The sequence below is a fragment of the Trichosurus vulpecula genome, chromosome 8, assembly GCF_011100635.1.
Source record: "Trichosurus vulpecula isolate mTriVul1 chromosome 8, mTriVul1.pri, whole genome shotgun sequence".
Taxonomy (NCBI): Eukaryota; Metazoa; Chordata; class Mammalia; order Diprotodontia; family Phalangeridae; genus Trichosurus; species Trichosurus vulpecula.
The window spans coordinates 84,733,650-84,751,037 of record NC_050580.1 but is presented as its reverse complement, the minus strand read 5'-3'; the positions used below and the strand labels follow the sequence as shown (position 1 = coordinate 84,751,037).

General features: G+C 41.5%; 1 protein-coding gene across 6 annotated transcripts in view; it reads left to right on the top strand.

Moving 5' to 3' along the window:
* Positions 1 to 5,842: 5,842 nt before the first annotated feature.
* PCGF5 (polycomb group ring finger 5) overlaps positions 5,843 to 17,388 on the top strand; it is a 150,874-nt gene continuing 139,328 nt past the window's right edge. For 4 of the 6 annotated variants that reach the window (XM_036734656.1, XM_036734653.1, XM_036734659.1 and 1 more), the window contains exon 1: positions 5,857 to 6,090. The gene's annotated coding sequence lies outside the window, so the exon portion shown is untranslated. Of the gene's footprint in view, positions 6,091 to 6,611; positions 6,681 to 17,388 lie in introns of those variants that run through there. The other 2 variants (XM_036734655.1, XM_036734654.1) reach the window with 2 other exon arrangements.

Genomic DNA, 17,388 nt, shown 5'->3' with positions numbered 1-17,388 from the left:
CAGTGAACAGGAACTGGTACAGGAAGTTTCCACGGGTGAACCATTATATAACAGTGATCACAACACAACAAAATTCAACATTCAGGCAGGAAAAAGAAACCCAAAAGAGTCTATACAGCAGCTATCCAATTTTAGAAGAAAAAAAGATCTATGACAAAATGTGAGTACTAATTAGACAAAAATGGGAAGTTATAGTTTTAAAAAATCAGTAATACATGGAAGCCTAAAGACTACAGAAGCTTTGTGACCATAAAATGCTATATAAATATAACTGATAATTGTGAAGTGTGGGATATAGGTATGCTAGAGATTTAAAAAAAAAAAAACCAACAAAGACTTCAGGCACTAAAGGGAAACAAAGACAAAAAAAAACATAAACAAACAAAGTCCTTTGAACTGCTAACTGCCATTGAAATAAAGATTATCTTTCTGGGAAAGTTATCTTTCAAGGAAGAGAGAGGTTGTGGCAAATGAAGAAAACAGGCAAGTTGAAAATGTGAATTGAGAAGCTAGAAATCAAGAATTCAAGAAGTAACTGACAATGGACCAGTCTAAGAGTTATAAATTCTGTAGATAAACTAAAAGGAGGAACGTAAATTAGGTTATTTCATGATCATAATGAAAAAGTGCTGTCAGAAATAAAAATATAGTAGATTAAATGTACTTTTTGCCTTGTCCTTTTAAAAATGTTGCATGATCCTTTTTTTAAAATGCAGCTGTCATTTTCCAGTTCCTCAATTCTATAGAGTCCTTTCACGTACCAGTGAAATAAAATTATGCAAACCAGACCTGTTGACCATGTCTGACATAGTATGTCTCAATCTACATCTGTTGCTCACCACTTCTCTATTGTGTCTACTGGAGTCAAGACTGGTCATTATAATGATCTGTTTGATCTGATACTTTTAGTTTTGTTTTCTTCTGATTCTGATCATTGTGCATATAATTTTCTTGGTTGTTCATATAAACATTTTCTTTTTCTTTCTCTCCCTCCCTTCCTTCCTCCATTATTTCTTTCTCTCTTTCACAAGTTGGAAATACAACTACTCACTGACCCAATCCCACTGCTGATTGGCATTGGAGCTTTGACCTGATCCATTTCTGACCTTGGCTCGTTCACTCCTCCTTAAGCAACATGATGTCCCCATCCCCCGCTCATAGGGACTCACCATATTGATTCCAGATTCAGTGCAGACATCTAATTAGCTTTAGCCCTACTGTACTCCCAAATTCAAGCAATCCACTGATCTCAGCCTCCCCAGTAGGAGGGATTACAAGCATATAGAATTACAATCAGCCAATTCATATTCTTGCCAAATTTCACTGAACTCATCATCATTTCTTAAGGCAAAATAACATTCTATTACATGCATATACTAAAGTTTGTTAGCCATTCTCCAAACAACATTTACCCACTTTGTTTCCAGGATTTTGTTTTGTTTCTGCTAACACAAAAAAAGTTTTGCCTTAAGTCTTTGCTAGGTAAACTGAGAGGGACATTCCTATTTTAAACTGTCATTTTCCATAGTCTTATCTGAGATATGAAAATTTTAAAAACAGCTAAGTGCATGGCATCTTAGAGACCCTACCAACAAAGGATGTAGCACAATCACAAGAACTTAACGGCATCCAATGAAGACTTAGGAAATGTGTCAAAGTCAGAACTGTGGCCCAAAAAATCTTTAGTTTCTCATTGTAGCCATGGCACCTGAGACCAAATCTCCAGAGAATAAACTGGGAAATACAAAATCAGGACACAGTGATGCTCCCTAACACCATTGTTTTTGTGTGTGAATTTCTTGGAGTAGTGCCTTCAAGTGTCATAGATGGACAGTACAGAAACTACCAATTCCCTTACTAAAATAAGCTTAATTTCAGGAGAAAGGAAAGAGAGTTTTCTCACATCTTCAGGGTATGGCAGTAAACCTTTCAGAGTTGGGAAAACTGGGCCAAACTTGTCAATGAAAAGTCTGCATGGGACATTGAAAAATGTGCTCTGAGCTAGAATTTCTATAGGAAAATAGAAACATTTCATGGTTACTGTCAGTGATATCTATGCTACATTAGGATAATTTGTAGTTTGGGTTCTATGTTCATCAAAGGAGTAAGCAAGTGGAGGTAGGAGAAGCATCCAGATAATATACAGATTAAAAAACTGTAGATTCTTATTATTAATTCTCATATTTAGTTCATAGTTTCCTGTTCTAAAATTGGATAGCTGCCTTATGGGTGGTCTTCCTGTGTCTTAGTCATTTTCCTACCCTCCTCTCATCATCCTCCAGTCATGAACTTTTTTTTCTATTCTCCAGTTTATTCTTTCTTTGATACTTGGCTACCCAACTCCCATTTCTTCTCCTCCAGTCTATTTTCTGTTTTAGGCTCTGTCCCTCTAAGTTGTGATCTATTTTTTTCTTTTCTTTTCTTGATCATTGGAGTGAACATTTTACTCTCTGCACCTGCCTTCACGTCTCTCTCCCAAATCTATTTCTCCTTTTTCTCCATCTCTCTCTTTCCCATTACAAAAAATGTAGAGTTTAAAGGAGGACACGAAAGATCATCTAAAACAGGAATTCTAATTTGTGTGTGTGTGTGTGTGTGTATGTGATGTACCCATTTGGTAGTCTGATGAAACCTAGGGACCCCTTCTCAAACTAATGTTTTTAAATGCATTTTTAAAAAATAGAATTACAAAGGAAACAAAATTAGCAAAATATTTTTAAAAATACAGTCATAGACTTCAAGTTAAGAACCCGTGATCTAGCCCAGGTCCTCATTTTCTGGAGGACATATAAGAATTAGATATTTTCTGCCTCCATGAGACCCCATGGATCATACTGTCCATGGGGTTTTCTTGGCAAAGATGCAGGAGTGGTCTGCCATTTCCTTCTCCAGTGGATTAAAGAAACAGAGGTTGGGTGACTTGCCTGGCTAGTAAGTGTCTGAGGCTAGATTTGAATTCTAGTCTTCCTGATTCTGGGCCCAGTGCTTTATCCACTGAGCCATTTAGAGGCCCCAAGGTGTCACATACACATGTGCTTTGATTATTTTATCTTTGTATACCACATGTCTACCACAACTTAATAAATGCTTCTTGGATTAGTTTGGATTGAAAATTTAAAAAAAACAACAATAAAACCTCAGTCTAGCAGAAGAGGTTGACATATTCTCAAATAACTATAGTAACAAATGATACAAAGTGCTGAAGGCAGGTACAGGCAAAGTACTATGTGAAGTTCAGTGGCAGAAAGGTCATTACTAACTGAAGGGATTAGGATCAACTTCCCAGAGGAAAGGCTGTGTAGGAAATCAACAGGCATGTTTGTGTGTAGCAGGCATTCCCTGTGTAAGGACCATCATGGGCAAAGGCACAGAGGTGATAAAGTGTTGAGTATCTCTGAGAAACAAAAAGCAGTCTGGTTTGGATCCATGAGAACATGAAGGAGAGTAGACTGTTAAGGAAGGAGAGTGACAAAGATTGTGGAATCTTTAATACCACAGGGCTAAGGAGTGATCTAACCAGATAAATGCACAAAGAAGAAAACTTTGACAGTGGTGTGGAGAGAGAGAGAGAGACAGAGAGAGAGAGAGAGACAGACAGAGAGAGAGGAAGGAGAGAAAGAGAGAGAGAGAGAGAGACAGAGAGAGACAGAGAGAGAGAGACAGAGAGACAGAGAGAGACAGAGACAGAGAGAGGAGGAAGAGAGAGAGACAGAGACAGAGAGAGACAGAGAGAGACAGAGACAGGAGGGAGAGAAAGAGACAGAGACAGAGAGACAGAGAGAGACAGAGAGACAGAGACAGAGAGACAGAGAGAGTCAGACAGAGAGAGGAGGGAGGGAGAGAGAGAGACAGACAGACAGACAGAGAGAAAGAGAGACAGAGAGAGAAAGGAGGGAGAGAAAGAGAGAGAGACAGAGAGACAGACAGAGACAGAGACAGAGAGAGGAGGGAGAGAGGGAGAGAGAGAGATGAGAAAGAGAGAGGAGGGAGAGAGGGAGAGAAAGAGGGGAGAGAGAAGAGAGAGAGAGAGAGAGAGAGAGAGAGACAGAGACAGAGAGATAGAGAGACAGAGAGAGAGAGGAGGGAGAGAAAGAGAGGGAGAGAAAGAGAGAGAGAGAAAGAGAGAGAGAGACATTAAGAAAGTATTGCAATAGATCAGACAGGTGGTAATAAAAACTTAAGAGTAGAGCACAAAAGCTAGGACCTGGGAGTGAACTGATTAGAGGGGCAAGGGAGAACAGAGTCAAAGGTAAGACCAACATTTTCAACATTAAAGATTGGGTGAATGGTAGTGCCACTGACAGAAATACCTTGTCAGTCTGAAAAATCAGAAGCAATAGGTTTGGGGGGAAAGATATTTTGGTTATCTTTCAGGTTTGGATATGTTGAATTTGATTTGCTGGTGAGACGTCCAGTTTGAAGGTAGCTATCTGGAACTCAGGAGAGAGAACTGGGCTAGAAATACTGATTCCTGGAGAGAGTTTGGAGCAAGGTCGGGAACGAAAAGAGGAATAGTACTGGAAGCATGAATAGAGGTCGGTGGACTTAGGTAGTATGGTAACGATGGGAACATAGGGTGGGAGGGAGTTAGAATACTGAGGAAGAGGGCCTGTGGAGAAGTAATTTAGGAACAATATAGTAGGATAGGAAGGGAGACGAGTTTTAGGGTCCTCTATAGAAGGGGAACAATGGAAAACTGTCTAATGACTCATTGAGGATCATTTCTTAGACAACTTCCCTCTCGACTGGAAGTTGTGCTGAGACTCAAGCTACGTGATCACAAACTGTGTTCTCTTTTGTGATGAGGACAACTGCCTTCCTTAACTTCCTTTCAAACATGCAGCAGCAAAGGACAGCACAGGTGAGTGGGGAAAGTGGGGGGGGGGGGCGGAGAGGAAGCACATCAGAACCTGGAAGGCTAAAGAAGAGGAAAGGGGAACTTAGCGGAGGGAAGAGAGGAGAGAAAGAGAAGTGAGTGGAATTCGCAGTGAGAAAAGGAGACAAAAAGAGTAAGTAAAAAAGGATAAGCAGGGGAAGAGAAAGACCTGGCTCAGAGTGTAGGAATCCCTTTAAGCCGTCCCTGAGGATCTGCCTAATCCAAGCCACGGTGAGCTGCCTCGTAGCCAACTTTATTCCGGAGCCTAAGAGTGTGGGGTGTCGGGGGTAATTTAGCCCTCCGGTCAAATGATACCCTATGAGTGAAGAGATCAGGTAATGCTAGTTCTGCAATTTAGTAGATTGGTTCATTTCACCTGCCTGGGCCCAAGTTTCTCTTCCAAGGAAAGGTTTGGGCTCAATGACCTCTAAGCATTTTAGAGTGGGAAGGCACCAATGAGTGGAAGGTTCCTCTAGTAGAGAAAATTGGGTAGTTTCAGGTGCATTGCCTCCTAACCTGACAGAAGGTCTGTGGCCTTGAGAGAACCTCCGGCCCGCCTCGGCCAAGGTCGGGCAATTACAGGTGGGAAAATCATAGACACTAAGGATGTCCGAACTCGAAGGGACCTTAAAGGTCATCTAGTCCAGCCCGTTCCCTGCCTGGAGGGGTCGGCTCGGTTGGTGGGTAGCAGGCAGCCCCCGCGGCCGGTTATCCCCCAGCCGAGCCCGCACGGCCGCCTGCTCCCCACCTCCCAGAGGCCGCGCTAAGCGGCGGAGAGCCAGCGGTGCCCAGCAGGGAGCCCGGGGAGCTGCGCGCTTGCTCTCAGGCCACGCGGGCAGCAAGAGGCAGTGCCCCAGTTTGTGGCCAATCAGGGAGTACGGGCTGTGCCCCGAGCCGGGCGGGCAGCGGTGCGTAAACAAACCCACGGAAACTCCTCCGCCCCCTCCGCGCTCCCTCGCTCGCCCCGGGCGCCTCGGGCTCCGCTCTTGCGCGCTCCTGCCGTTCCGAGTTCTCCCTCCTTCCCCTGCCGCTAACACACCCCACTCCTCCTCTTCCTCCTCCCGCGAAACTCCTCCGAGCCACTGTTCAGTTACCTACCGCCTCCCCACGCGCGCGCGCGTGCACACACATCATACACACATATCCACTCGCGCAGGCACACACACACGCACACACACACACACACACACAGATCATGGCCTTTGGAGAGCAAGGTAAGGCGGTTGCGAGGTGCGGGAGCCTCCTCCCCAGCCAGGGCGGGCCGGGAAGTTTCTTGCGTAGTTTTTTTTCTATGCTCGGGGGTGCGGGCTGGGGTGGGGGGGGGTGTTTGCAGGGGGTCGCTGGGGGGCTGTGGTCGCGGGGCTCTCGGGTAGTGCTGGGCCGCGCCGGGTGGGGGGGGGGTGGAGGACAGCAGCCCGGCGTCATGTGTCACAAGTTGCCCAACAAGCCCGGGGCGGCGGCGGGGCTGCGGGGCCGGGAGGGCGGCCACCGCGGGGCCGCCGAGTGCGGGCCGCCGGCGGCCACTAACTTTCTCCTCCGGGAAGCCCGCGGTCCCGCCCCGACCGCCTGCGGCTCCTGCCCGTAGTTGTGATCGGAGGGAGCCCAGGCGATGTGTTTGAAGAAGCTGACGCAGTTGGTGACGCTCGCAGCTTCCTGATGAGGGACCGGGAACAGCCGCACATTCCCAGTGTTGGGTAACAAGCTCCGCTTTTGGCCGCTTCCCCCGTTCGCGATTGTTCTAGCAACGCGCCCCGGCGGCTAGTTAGGGAGCCGCGGGCCCGTGTCCAGAGCATCTGTTCCCAGGGTAATTATCTCTGGCTAATGTGCCATGGCAGCGCGGTTCGCTTCCGTTTTGATTAGCTCGGATTATTATATAAGATGTCACAGGAGGGAGGGAGCAAGGCGGAGGGGGAGGGAGAGCGGGCGGGCGGGAGGCGCGTTGCGAAGGCATTTTTTTCCTCCTTTCGCAAGTTGTGGGGGAGGGGCTAGCGAGAGAGAGCAGGCGGATCTCTTGGGGCTGAGGACCTGGGGGGACCCACCTGTGTGCCCTCCGGCGCCTCTCCCTGGCGCATCCCCACGTGCATTAGCGCCTGGCTGGGGGCGGGGGGGGAGGAGGAGGAGGAGCGGGAGGAAGAAGATGGTGATGCGTGTGTCTCTGTGTGTTTGTGTGTGTTCTCTAAGCGCTTGTGCGGAAGCCGTGCCTGCTGCCCTCCCTGCCCCTTATGGCCCCTCTACACGCATCTCACTTGAGGTGTGTGGACCTTAAAAGCTCAATTTAAATATTAAGAAATCTGCGTGTGCGCCCGTATAGTACGTACGGAACGTGTGGCCGCGCTCTGAAAGACGCGTGAATGAATCATCGGCAGCCTGGAATGAGCGCCGATGATTCACCCGGGCGAGGTACACACACACACACACACATACACACGCTCATATACCATGTGTGCCCTTATTGACAGTGAAAGGAGAAGAGAAGCTTCCCAGAATCGGGGGCCAGAGGTTTGCAAATCTTCGTGAAGTCTGGCTTGGAGGGCGGGGGGGATAGGAACGTTTCTCAACCTCCAAATCTTACTCCGATTCCCTAGGGTGTCTTAATCTAAGTTACCTGATCTGGTTCACAGCCAGGCTGTGTCTTAATTACATTCAGAATTCACTTAGTTTGGATGTCCTGTCGACATTCGTAGGGCTAGATTAGACTAGTAACATCTATTTTCCTCTTTCTTATGGGAGAGGTGGAGTAATTAAGAAAAATTCGAGGAAATAATTTCAGCAGAGTTCTGCTGATAACTTAAGGAATTAGATCGTTAGGTGAGTCAATCCGACTCAGCCTTAAAGAATTGAAGTGTGTACTTCTTGCCTTTGGCAAAGTACCTTATCATTGACACCCCTCCCCCCCTTCTCTCTCTCTCTCTCTCTCTCTCTCTCTCTCTCTCCTCTCTCCCTCTCTCCCTCTCTCTCCTCCCTCTTCTCCTCCCTCTCCCTCTCTCTCCCTCTCCCTCCCCCTCTCCCTCTTTTCCTCTCTCTCCTTCTCTCTTTCTCTCTCTCCCTCTCTTTCTCTCTCTCCCTTCCTCTCCCTCCTCTCCCGTCCTCTCCCTCTGCCTCTCCCACTCTCCCTCCCCCTTCTTCTCTTTCCCTCTCTCCGTCCCCCCTCCCCCTTCTCCCTTCCTCCCTTTCCCTCTCTCCCTCCCCCTCTCTCCCTCCTTCCCCCCTTCTTTCTTTCCCCCTCTTCCCCCCTCCTTCTCTATCTCTGTCTCTTCCTCCCTCTCTGCCTCTCTAATTTCAGATGAACAGTATTCTTGACTGTCTCTGGCTTCTCTTGAAGGCCAAAGCAAACCTCGTGTGTCATAGAGATAGAAATGTAGGGCTCAATAGCCTTTGTAAACCCCTTGTTCTTAGGTATTATATGAGAGGTGTTAGTTCTCTGTGTTTCAGCATGACATTTTCTGCTTCTGTGAACAGATGGCATCTGTAGTGAGTGTATGTTAAGTAATCAGAGTTTTAAGATGCTCTGAATGATGGAAGCGCTGAGTTTAAGAGGAAGCCATTTAGAGATTTGCTGTTTTGTGTAGTAATTGTTGATTGAAAGTGATACAAAAAATTTAGGAAGCTTAAGTGGATCCTGAAAAGTTCAATTCCCACAGCGATGTACCTAGTCTTCATTAGATTTTGTATATTTAGGTTAATTCCCTCCCCCCCCCCATTCATTGCCCAGGTATTGCTTCAGGACTGGGGATAGCTCACAGTAGATAGGCAGTATTCAATATAGTTTATGTTTTCAACTAGAATCATAGATGTTGGGAAGAAAAAGGGTGTGGTGATAAGCACTTGAGTTGAAATCAGATGACCTGGGTTTACATCCTGGCTCTATAACTCACTAACTTTGTGACACTGGGCAAATCATGGAATCTTAGTTTCTTCACCTGTAAAATGAGGGAGTTGGGCTAAATGAGTTATGTATGTATTTAGTTTGTCTGTCATTGGTATCTACTGAATTTGACACCAAATATGATGAATATTTCCATATTCAAAAGATTTTAAAAACGCTTGAACATGTCCAACAAATCTTTGAACATATAATTCATTTTTTGTCCTAAAAAATTAATTCTGGATTTAATGAAAAGAGAGAACATTTCCATGTATAAAGCAGAACAGAGATAGATAATTGTGAACATGCAAATCCGTATTATGTACTTCTTGCTTTAAAAAGAAAAAACTAAATCTTAAATTTATCGTTTTACCTTCAAAAGCTGTCCAACTTGCCTGTATTTTCTTTTGAACTTCCTTCACTCTTCTCTAGAATAAAAAAAAAATACTTCAAGGACCATCTTTATTTACTCCTTTGTTTGGTGACCCTATTGTTATCTCTGTTTTCCTCTATTAATCCACTCCCCCCCCCCATACAAAAAGAAAAATGCAGTCATTGTAACAAATAAGCAAAGTCAAACAAAGCAAATCCATCCATTTGCCAAGTCAGAAATGTTTGTCTCATTCCCTGTCTTGAGTCCACTGTTCCTCTGTCAGGAGATAGGTGCAATGCTTTCTCAGTCACCTGGAGCTGTGGCTGATCATTGAATTGATCAGCATTCTTAAGTCATTCAAAGTTGTGTTTGGGATGCTGTTATTATATAAATGGTTTTTCTGGCTCTGCTTACTTCACTCTGAATCAGTTTATACAAGTCTTCCCAGGTTTCTTTGAAACTGCTATCTCAAATGAGATAATATTTGTAAAGTGCTTAGTACAGTGCCTGGCACATAGTAGGTGCTTAATAAACACTTGTTCCCTTGTCTCCTTATTCCTTTTTACATTGCCCTAGATGGCCTTTAAGTCCCTCCCGCCTACAGCTTTGTATAATTCTTGTAATCATCTAATTCATGAATCCAAGCTAACAGAAATATTTCACTGCTGATATTTTAAGTTAACAGCAGGGCGGATTTTAAAAACATATACTTAAATGTGTATGCACATATATTTTACAAAGATTTTAGAGGGGGGGAAGGTAAAGCAATTGGGGTTAAGTGACTTGCCTAAGGTCACACAGCTAGTAAGTGTGTCAGGTATCTGAAGTCCCATTTGAACACGGGTCCTCCTGACTCCAGGGCCAATACTCTACTCACTGCGCCACCTAGCTGTCCCATTAGAAAAATTTTAAACACTAAACTTAGACTAGAGTTTAATTCAAAATGTATATGGCTCTATTATCTCATTGATATGGATATTGTATTTGATGATAGAGACTGAGCCTATCCATGTCTGTCCATCCTCTATGACTATTCCTCATATAAACTGCGAGACATTAAAATTTAAATAATATTAAACCTCACACACCTACAAAAAGGCTACTCAATTTCCAGATTATTTTCTTGCCCATACTCTCAGTGTTTAATCAATGAAGAATTAGAGTTGGCTATGATGAGGACATTTAGCAGTCATCTCTCCACAATATATTTCATTAAATCTCAGTGGCTTCTCTCTAGGTTTGGGAAGAATATTTATTCCTTTGTTTAACTTGAGAATTGTTTGGAAATTGAAAAAGCAGGACTCACCTCTCTTTTCCTGCTTTTATCAAGGAGAAAGTGAATTAAGCTGCTGAGTCAACTAATTTATTTGAAAATTTTTGTGGCAACTTGATTTTAAATGATCTAGTTTCCCTTTTTATACATAAAATGATTGGCGATTGAAAATAGATATGCTTATTTTAATTAGCACAATTGCACATAAGAGACTTGGCTGGTAATGTTGAAAGAATATTGAAGCAGGTTTCAGGAAATCTGAGTTTCAGACCTGGCCCTGCCACTAACAAGTTAACCAAACATCTCATCAGACCTTAGTTTTTCTCATCTATAGAATGAGGGGTTTGGATTGTATGATTTCTGTGGTCCCTTTCAGTTCTAACATGCCATGAAATCAGTCAAGAACACTTTTCGGGTAGTAAAGCAATTGAAATGAGGAAACAGATTATATGGCTTATCTAGGCTGGCCACGTGATATTCAGCGTGGTAGAAAGAGGCAAATAAAGGAGTTTGGTGGACTTGGTAGATTTTTTAAGTGTAAAAAAGTTTAGTTAGAGAGAAACAGTGAATTAAATTCAGATTTTCTTGATAAGGGATAAAAAGGAAAGGAGGGAGGTAAACATGGTGGGGGCGGTCAAGGCATTGATTAAGTGTTGGCAGGACTTAAATTATGTCAGCTTCATGATTTTGTGAATTGTACTCTGTTCAATTCAACAGACATTACAGAGCACCAACTAACATGCCAGACACTGTGCTAAGTACTGGAGATACAAAGACAAAAATCAAAAGTCCCCGGCACTTCAGAACTTAACATTCTACTGAGAGGATATAACATTGAGACAAATAATTGGATGAAAAGTATTTTCAAGGCATGTGAGGCAGCATGGTGTAGTGGAAAGAGTGCTGGATTCGGCATCAGAGAGACAGGTTGAAATTCCACCACAGATATTTAGTGGCTGTGTGACAGTGGGCAGGTCACTTAACCTCACTGTTAAATGAGGATTGTAATAGCATCTGCTTCACAAGTTTGTTATATGGTTTAAATGAAATGTCTATACAATCCTTTGTAAATTTGAAAATTCTGTATACATTGCTAACTTTTATTATTACTATTAATAAAGCAAATACAAAGCAGTTCATTGTGTAATAAAAATGAGCAGGATCAGGAAAGTCTGTGAATAAGAGGGAGCCCCTGAGATGAGCCTTCAGAGAAGCTAGTGATTAAAAGAAGTAGAAGTAAGGAAGATCACTTGGAGCATGGGAAACAGCTTGAGCAAAGGCCTGTAAATGGGATGTGGAGTATGGCTAGTTTGACTGGAAGACAGTGCCGATAGTAGGGGGAATGTGAAATAATTTTGGAAAGCCTGGACGGAATTTGATAATGAATAAATTTAAATGCAAAACTGAGAAAATGGTATTTCATCCTATTGGCATTAGGTAAATAAGGACTCCCTGAAGTTTCTTGTGTGGGAGATTGATGAGCTCAGATGTGTTTTAGGATTAACAATTGGACATTTTGTGTTGAGGATGGATTGAAAGGAAGGGAGGTGATGGGGGCCTGCTTGAGGTTTGTAATGATTTGAGTAAAAATAAGGAAATGACTATGAGTATAAAAGAGGTTGTCAAGGTAGAATCATTATGACTTGAAGAGTTGAGAATGACTCCAAATTTTGAGCAATGGTGACTAAAAAAAGGTTGGTTATGTGTTGTACAGAAATAGGTTTGGAAGAGGGGTGGATTCAGGGAGATGGAAAGCAAGTCCATTAGGGACGTGTTAAGTTTGGGATGCCAGAAGATATCCAATTAGAGATGGCCTGGATTTCAGAAGAGAGATGAAGGCTGCATATATAGATTGGTGAATTTTTTACACCAGGGAGAATAATTGAACATGGGAGCTGATGGTATCATCAAAAGAGAGAGGAGGGCCTGGGATAAAGCCTTGGGGATACCTACGCAGAAGGGGTGGTACATGGGTGAAGAAATAGCCAATTATTTTGAAGAGGAACAACTAGACGTACAGGAGAACCAGGAGAGAGCAGTCACAAAAACCTAGTTAGGAGAGAGTTATTTAGGAGGAGAGGTTGCTCAACAGTGTCAGAATCTTCAGGGAAATCAAGGGAGATGAGAACTAAGAAAAGAACATTGGAGTTAAAAACGGAGATCATTGATAACCTTGGAAAGAGCGTTTTTAGTTGAATATTGGTTGGCAGCCAAATGTCAGGGCATTGAGAAGAAAGTAGACAATGAGAAGGTGGAAGCAAGAAGCATAGATGTCTTTATCTAGGAGTCTGGTTCTGAAAAGGAGGAAATATGAAGGGTGATAGCTTGAGAAGATGAAGGCTTTCTTCATTACAAGGAGATCTGGGCATGTTTGTAAGTAGCGTGCACAGAGCCAATGGATAAAGAGAAATTAAAGGTTAGAAAGAAAATGATCAGAGGGGAAATTATCAGAAGGAAACAAAAGTGGATGTGATCAAAGGTGCAAGTTAGAGGGTTTGGCCTTGTCAAGAAGAGCCACCTCTCTCAGAGACTGGAGCAAAAGAGGAGAGAATCAAGTTTGGTTGATGTTGAAGGATATGAAGAATAGAGTTAGGAAGATGCTCACCAAAGGTGGCCTCTATTTTCTTTATCAAGTATGAGGAGGGGCAGAGCCAAGATGGTGGAGTAAAGGTAGAGACTCCCCAGAGCTCTTCCATATTCCCCTCCAAACAATTTTTAATAACACCTCAAAGCAAATTCTGGAGCAGCAGAACCAACAAAAGGATGGAGTGAAATAATTTCCCAGCCCAAGACAACGTAGAATGGGGCAAGTAAAAGTCTGTTTCACTGGGCTGACAATGGAGCACACTCCAGCACAGTCCATACTAGGACAGGCCAAGCACCAGCAAGCCAGCAGCAGGCCTTGAGGGTGACTGAATTGGCAGCAGAGGCTTCTGGAGCTCTCAGCTGGTTGGTAAGGGGGTTGGACAACTGCTCAGAAGGAGATTACAGGGAACTCTCTATAGGCGCTGGGTGCAGGGCTTTGTTGCATTGCCCATATGTGGTTCTGAGTCACAGTCCCAGGGCAAGGAGGAACATCAGCACTCTGTGGCCACACTAATCACAGTTCTAGGGCAGAAAAGAGTGTTTGTGGTTGTGCGCAGGACAGGAGAGCAGTAAGCACACCTGTCCTTAGATCATACCACCTTGGAAGAACTGAAAATTTACAGACTCCTTTCCTCACCCACCCACTCCCTGAACTAGCTCTGAAAACAGTAGAATGAAAAACCTGAAGGTTGAGACAGTGCCCCCTCCACCCCAGGATTAGAGTCCAAATTTAACATAAAGTTAAAAGTCAAGAAATAGCCTGCAAAAAAAGTAAAGAACAAAAAAGGAACTTGACTGAAAAAAGTTACTATCATGACAGGATCAAAAACTCAGAAGAAGATGACAAAGTAAAAAAAAACCACTACATCCAAAGTTTCCAAGAAAAATGTGAATTGTTCTCAGGCCCAAAAAGAATTCCCAAAAGTGCTTTAAAAGGATTTTTAAAAATCAAATAAGAGAGGGAGAAGAAAAATTGGGAAAAGAAATGCAAGAAAATCATGAAAAAAGAGTCAACAGCTTGGTAAAGGAGGCATAAAAAAATACTGAAGAAAATAATGCCTTAAAAAGCAGAATAGGCTAAATGGTAAAGGAACTAAAAAAAAAAAAGAAAATCCACTGAAGAGAAGAACACCTTAAAAAGCAGAGTTGGCCAAATGGAAAAAAGATATACAAAGGACCACGAAACCATGCATAACATTTGGTCCAGCAGTATGACTTCTAGGATCGATACCTAAAGAGATTTAAAAAAAAAAAAGGAAAGGAAAAGGACCTATATGTTTTTTTAAAAAAGCAGCTTTTTTGTGGTGGCAAAGATTTGGAAATTGAGGGGAAGCCCATCAATTGGGGAATGGCTGAACAAGTTGTGCTATGTTATTGTGATGGAATACTATTGTGCTATAAGAAAAAGCAGGATACTTTCGGAAAAACTTGGAAAGACATTCATAAAGTGATGAAAAGTGAAGTGATCAGAACCAGGAGAACATTGTATACAGTAACAGCAATATTGTACAACAACCAACTGTGAATGACTTAGCTATTCTCAGCAAGACAGTGATCTAAGACAATTCCAAAGGGCTTATGGTAAAAAGATACTTGCCCACCTCCAGAGAAAAAACAGATGGAGTTGGATTGCAAATTGAAACATAATTTTTTTAGCTTTCTTTATTTCTTCTCTTTTTTTTGTTTGATTTTTTGGTCTGTGTTTTCTTTTACAATACAACTAATAATGGAAATATGTTTTATGTGACTGTGCCTGTATAACCTGTAGCAAATTGCTTGCCATTTCAGGGAGGGAGAGAATTTGGAACTTAAAATTTTTTTAAAAATTTAAAATGTTAAAAATTATTTTTACATGCAATTGGATAAATAATAATAAAAAATTAAGTATTAATCAGAGAAACAATCAATAATTTCATTCAAGAGAATGACAATAATGAAACAACATACCAAAACTTATGGGATGCAGCAAAAGCAGTTCTTAGGGGAAGGTTTATATCTCTAAATGCCTACATGAATAAAATAGGGAAAGAGGAGATCAATGATCTGGGCATACAGCTGAAAAAGCTAGAAAAAGAGCAAATTGAAAACCCCCAATTAAATACCAAATTAGAAATAATGAAAATCAAAGGAGAGATTAATAAAATTGAAACCAAGAAAACTATTGAATTAATAAATAAAACAAAGAGCTGGTTTTATGAAAAAAACCAATAAAATTGACAAACCTTTGGCAAATTTGATTAAAAAAAAGAAAGAAGAAAATCAAATTACCAGTATAAAAAATGAAAAGGGTGAGGTCACCTCTAATGAAGAGGAAATCAAAGCAATAATTAGGAATTATTTCGCCCAACTGTATGCCCATAAATTTGACAACCTTAGAGATATGGATGAATATCTACAAAAACATAAACTGCCCAGACTAACAGAGAAGGAAGTGAAATTTCTTAATGACCCCATATCAGAAAAAGAAATTGAGCAGGCCATCAACGAACTCCCTAGGAAAAAATCTCCAGGGCCAGATGGTTTTACATGTGAATTCTATCAAACATTTAAAGAACAACTAATTCCAATACTTTGCAGACTATTTGGGAAAATAGGGGAAGAAGGAGTCCTACCAAATTCTTTTTATGACACAAATATGGTACTAATACCTAAACCAGGTAGAGTTAAAACAGAGAAAGAAAATTATAGACCAATTTCTCTAATGAATATTGATGCAAAAATTTTAAATAAAATATTAGCAAAAAGATTGCAGCAACTCATTACGAGAATAATACACCATGACCAGGTAGGATTTATTCCAGGAATGCAAGGCTGGTTCAATATTAGGAAAACTATTAGCATAATTGACCATATCAACAACAAAACTAGCAAAAACCATATGATCATCTCAATAGACGCAGAAAAAGCCTTTGACAAAGTACAACACCCATTCCTATTAAAAACACTAGAAAGCATAGGAATAAGGGGAACCTTCCTCAAAATTATAAATAGCATCTACCTAAAACCATCAACAAGCATTATTTGTAATGGGGATAAACTAGATGCATTCCCAATAAGATCAGGGGTGAAACAAGGATGTCCATTATCACCCCTATTATTCAATTTGGTTCTAGAAACATTAGCTGTAGCAATAAGAGAAGAAAAAGAAATTGAAGGAATTAGAATAGGAAAAGAAGAAACTAAATTATCACTTTTTGCAGATGTTATGATGATTTATCTAGAGAATCCTAGAGAATCAAGTAAAAAACTACTTGAAATAATAAACAACTTTAGCAAAGTTGCAGGATATAAAATAAACCCACATAAATCCTCAGCATTCCTATACATTACTGACAAAGCCCAACAGCAAGAGATAGAAAGAGAAATTCCATTCAAAGTTACTGAAGGCACTATAAAATATTTGGGAGTCTATTTGCCAAGACAAACCCAGGGCCTATATGAACATAACTATGAAACACTTTTCACGCGAATAAAATCAGATCTAAATAAATGGAGAAATATCAGTTGCTCATGGTTAGGCCGAGCTAATATAATAAAAATGACAATTCTACCTAAATTAATCTATTCAGTGCCATACCAATCGAACTACCAAAATTTTTTTTTACTGAGCTGGACAAAATAATAACAAAATTCATTTGGAAAAACAAGAGGTCTAGAGTATCTAGGATATTAATGAAAAGACATGCTAGGGATGGTGGTTTAGCCACACCAGATATTAAACTGTACTACACAGCAGCAGTCATCAAAACTGCCTGGTACTGGTTAAGAAACAGGGGTGTGGATCAGTGGTATAGGATAGGTACACAAGTAGGTGAAATCAACAAGTTTAGCAATCTACTCTTTGATAAACCCAAAGAAGTCAGTTTCTGGGCTAATAATTCACTATTTCACAAAAACTGTTGGGAAAATTGGAAAATGGTAGGGCAAAAACTGGGCATAGACCAATATCTTACACCATATACCAAAATAAAGTCAAAATGGGTTCATGATTTAGGAGTAAAAGTTGATACTCTAAGTACTTTGGGAAAGCAAGGAATAGTTTACTTATCAGATTTGTGGAAAAGTAAAGAATTCATGACCCAACAAGAGATAGAGAGCATTACAAAATGCAAAATGGATAATTTTGATTATGTCAAATTGAAATGTTTTTGTACAAAAAAAGCCAATGCAACAAGAATTAGGAGGGAAGCAGAAAATTGGGAGAAAATCTTTGCAACTAGTATCTCTGATAAAGGCCTCATTTCTAAAATATACAGGGAGCTAAGCCAAATATATAGGAATACAAGCCATTCCCCAATTGAGAAATGGTCAAAGGATATGAACAGGCAGTTTTCAGAGGAAGAAATTAAAGCTATCTACAGGCATATGGAAAAATGCTCTGGATCGCTGCTGATTAGAGAAATGCAAATCAAAAC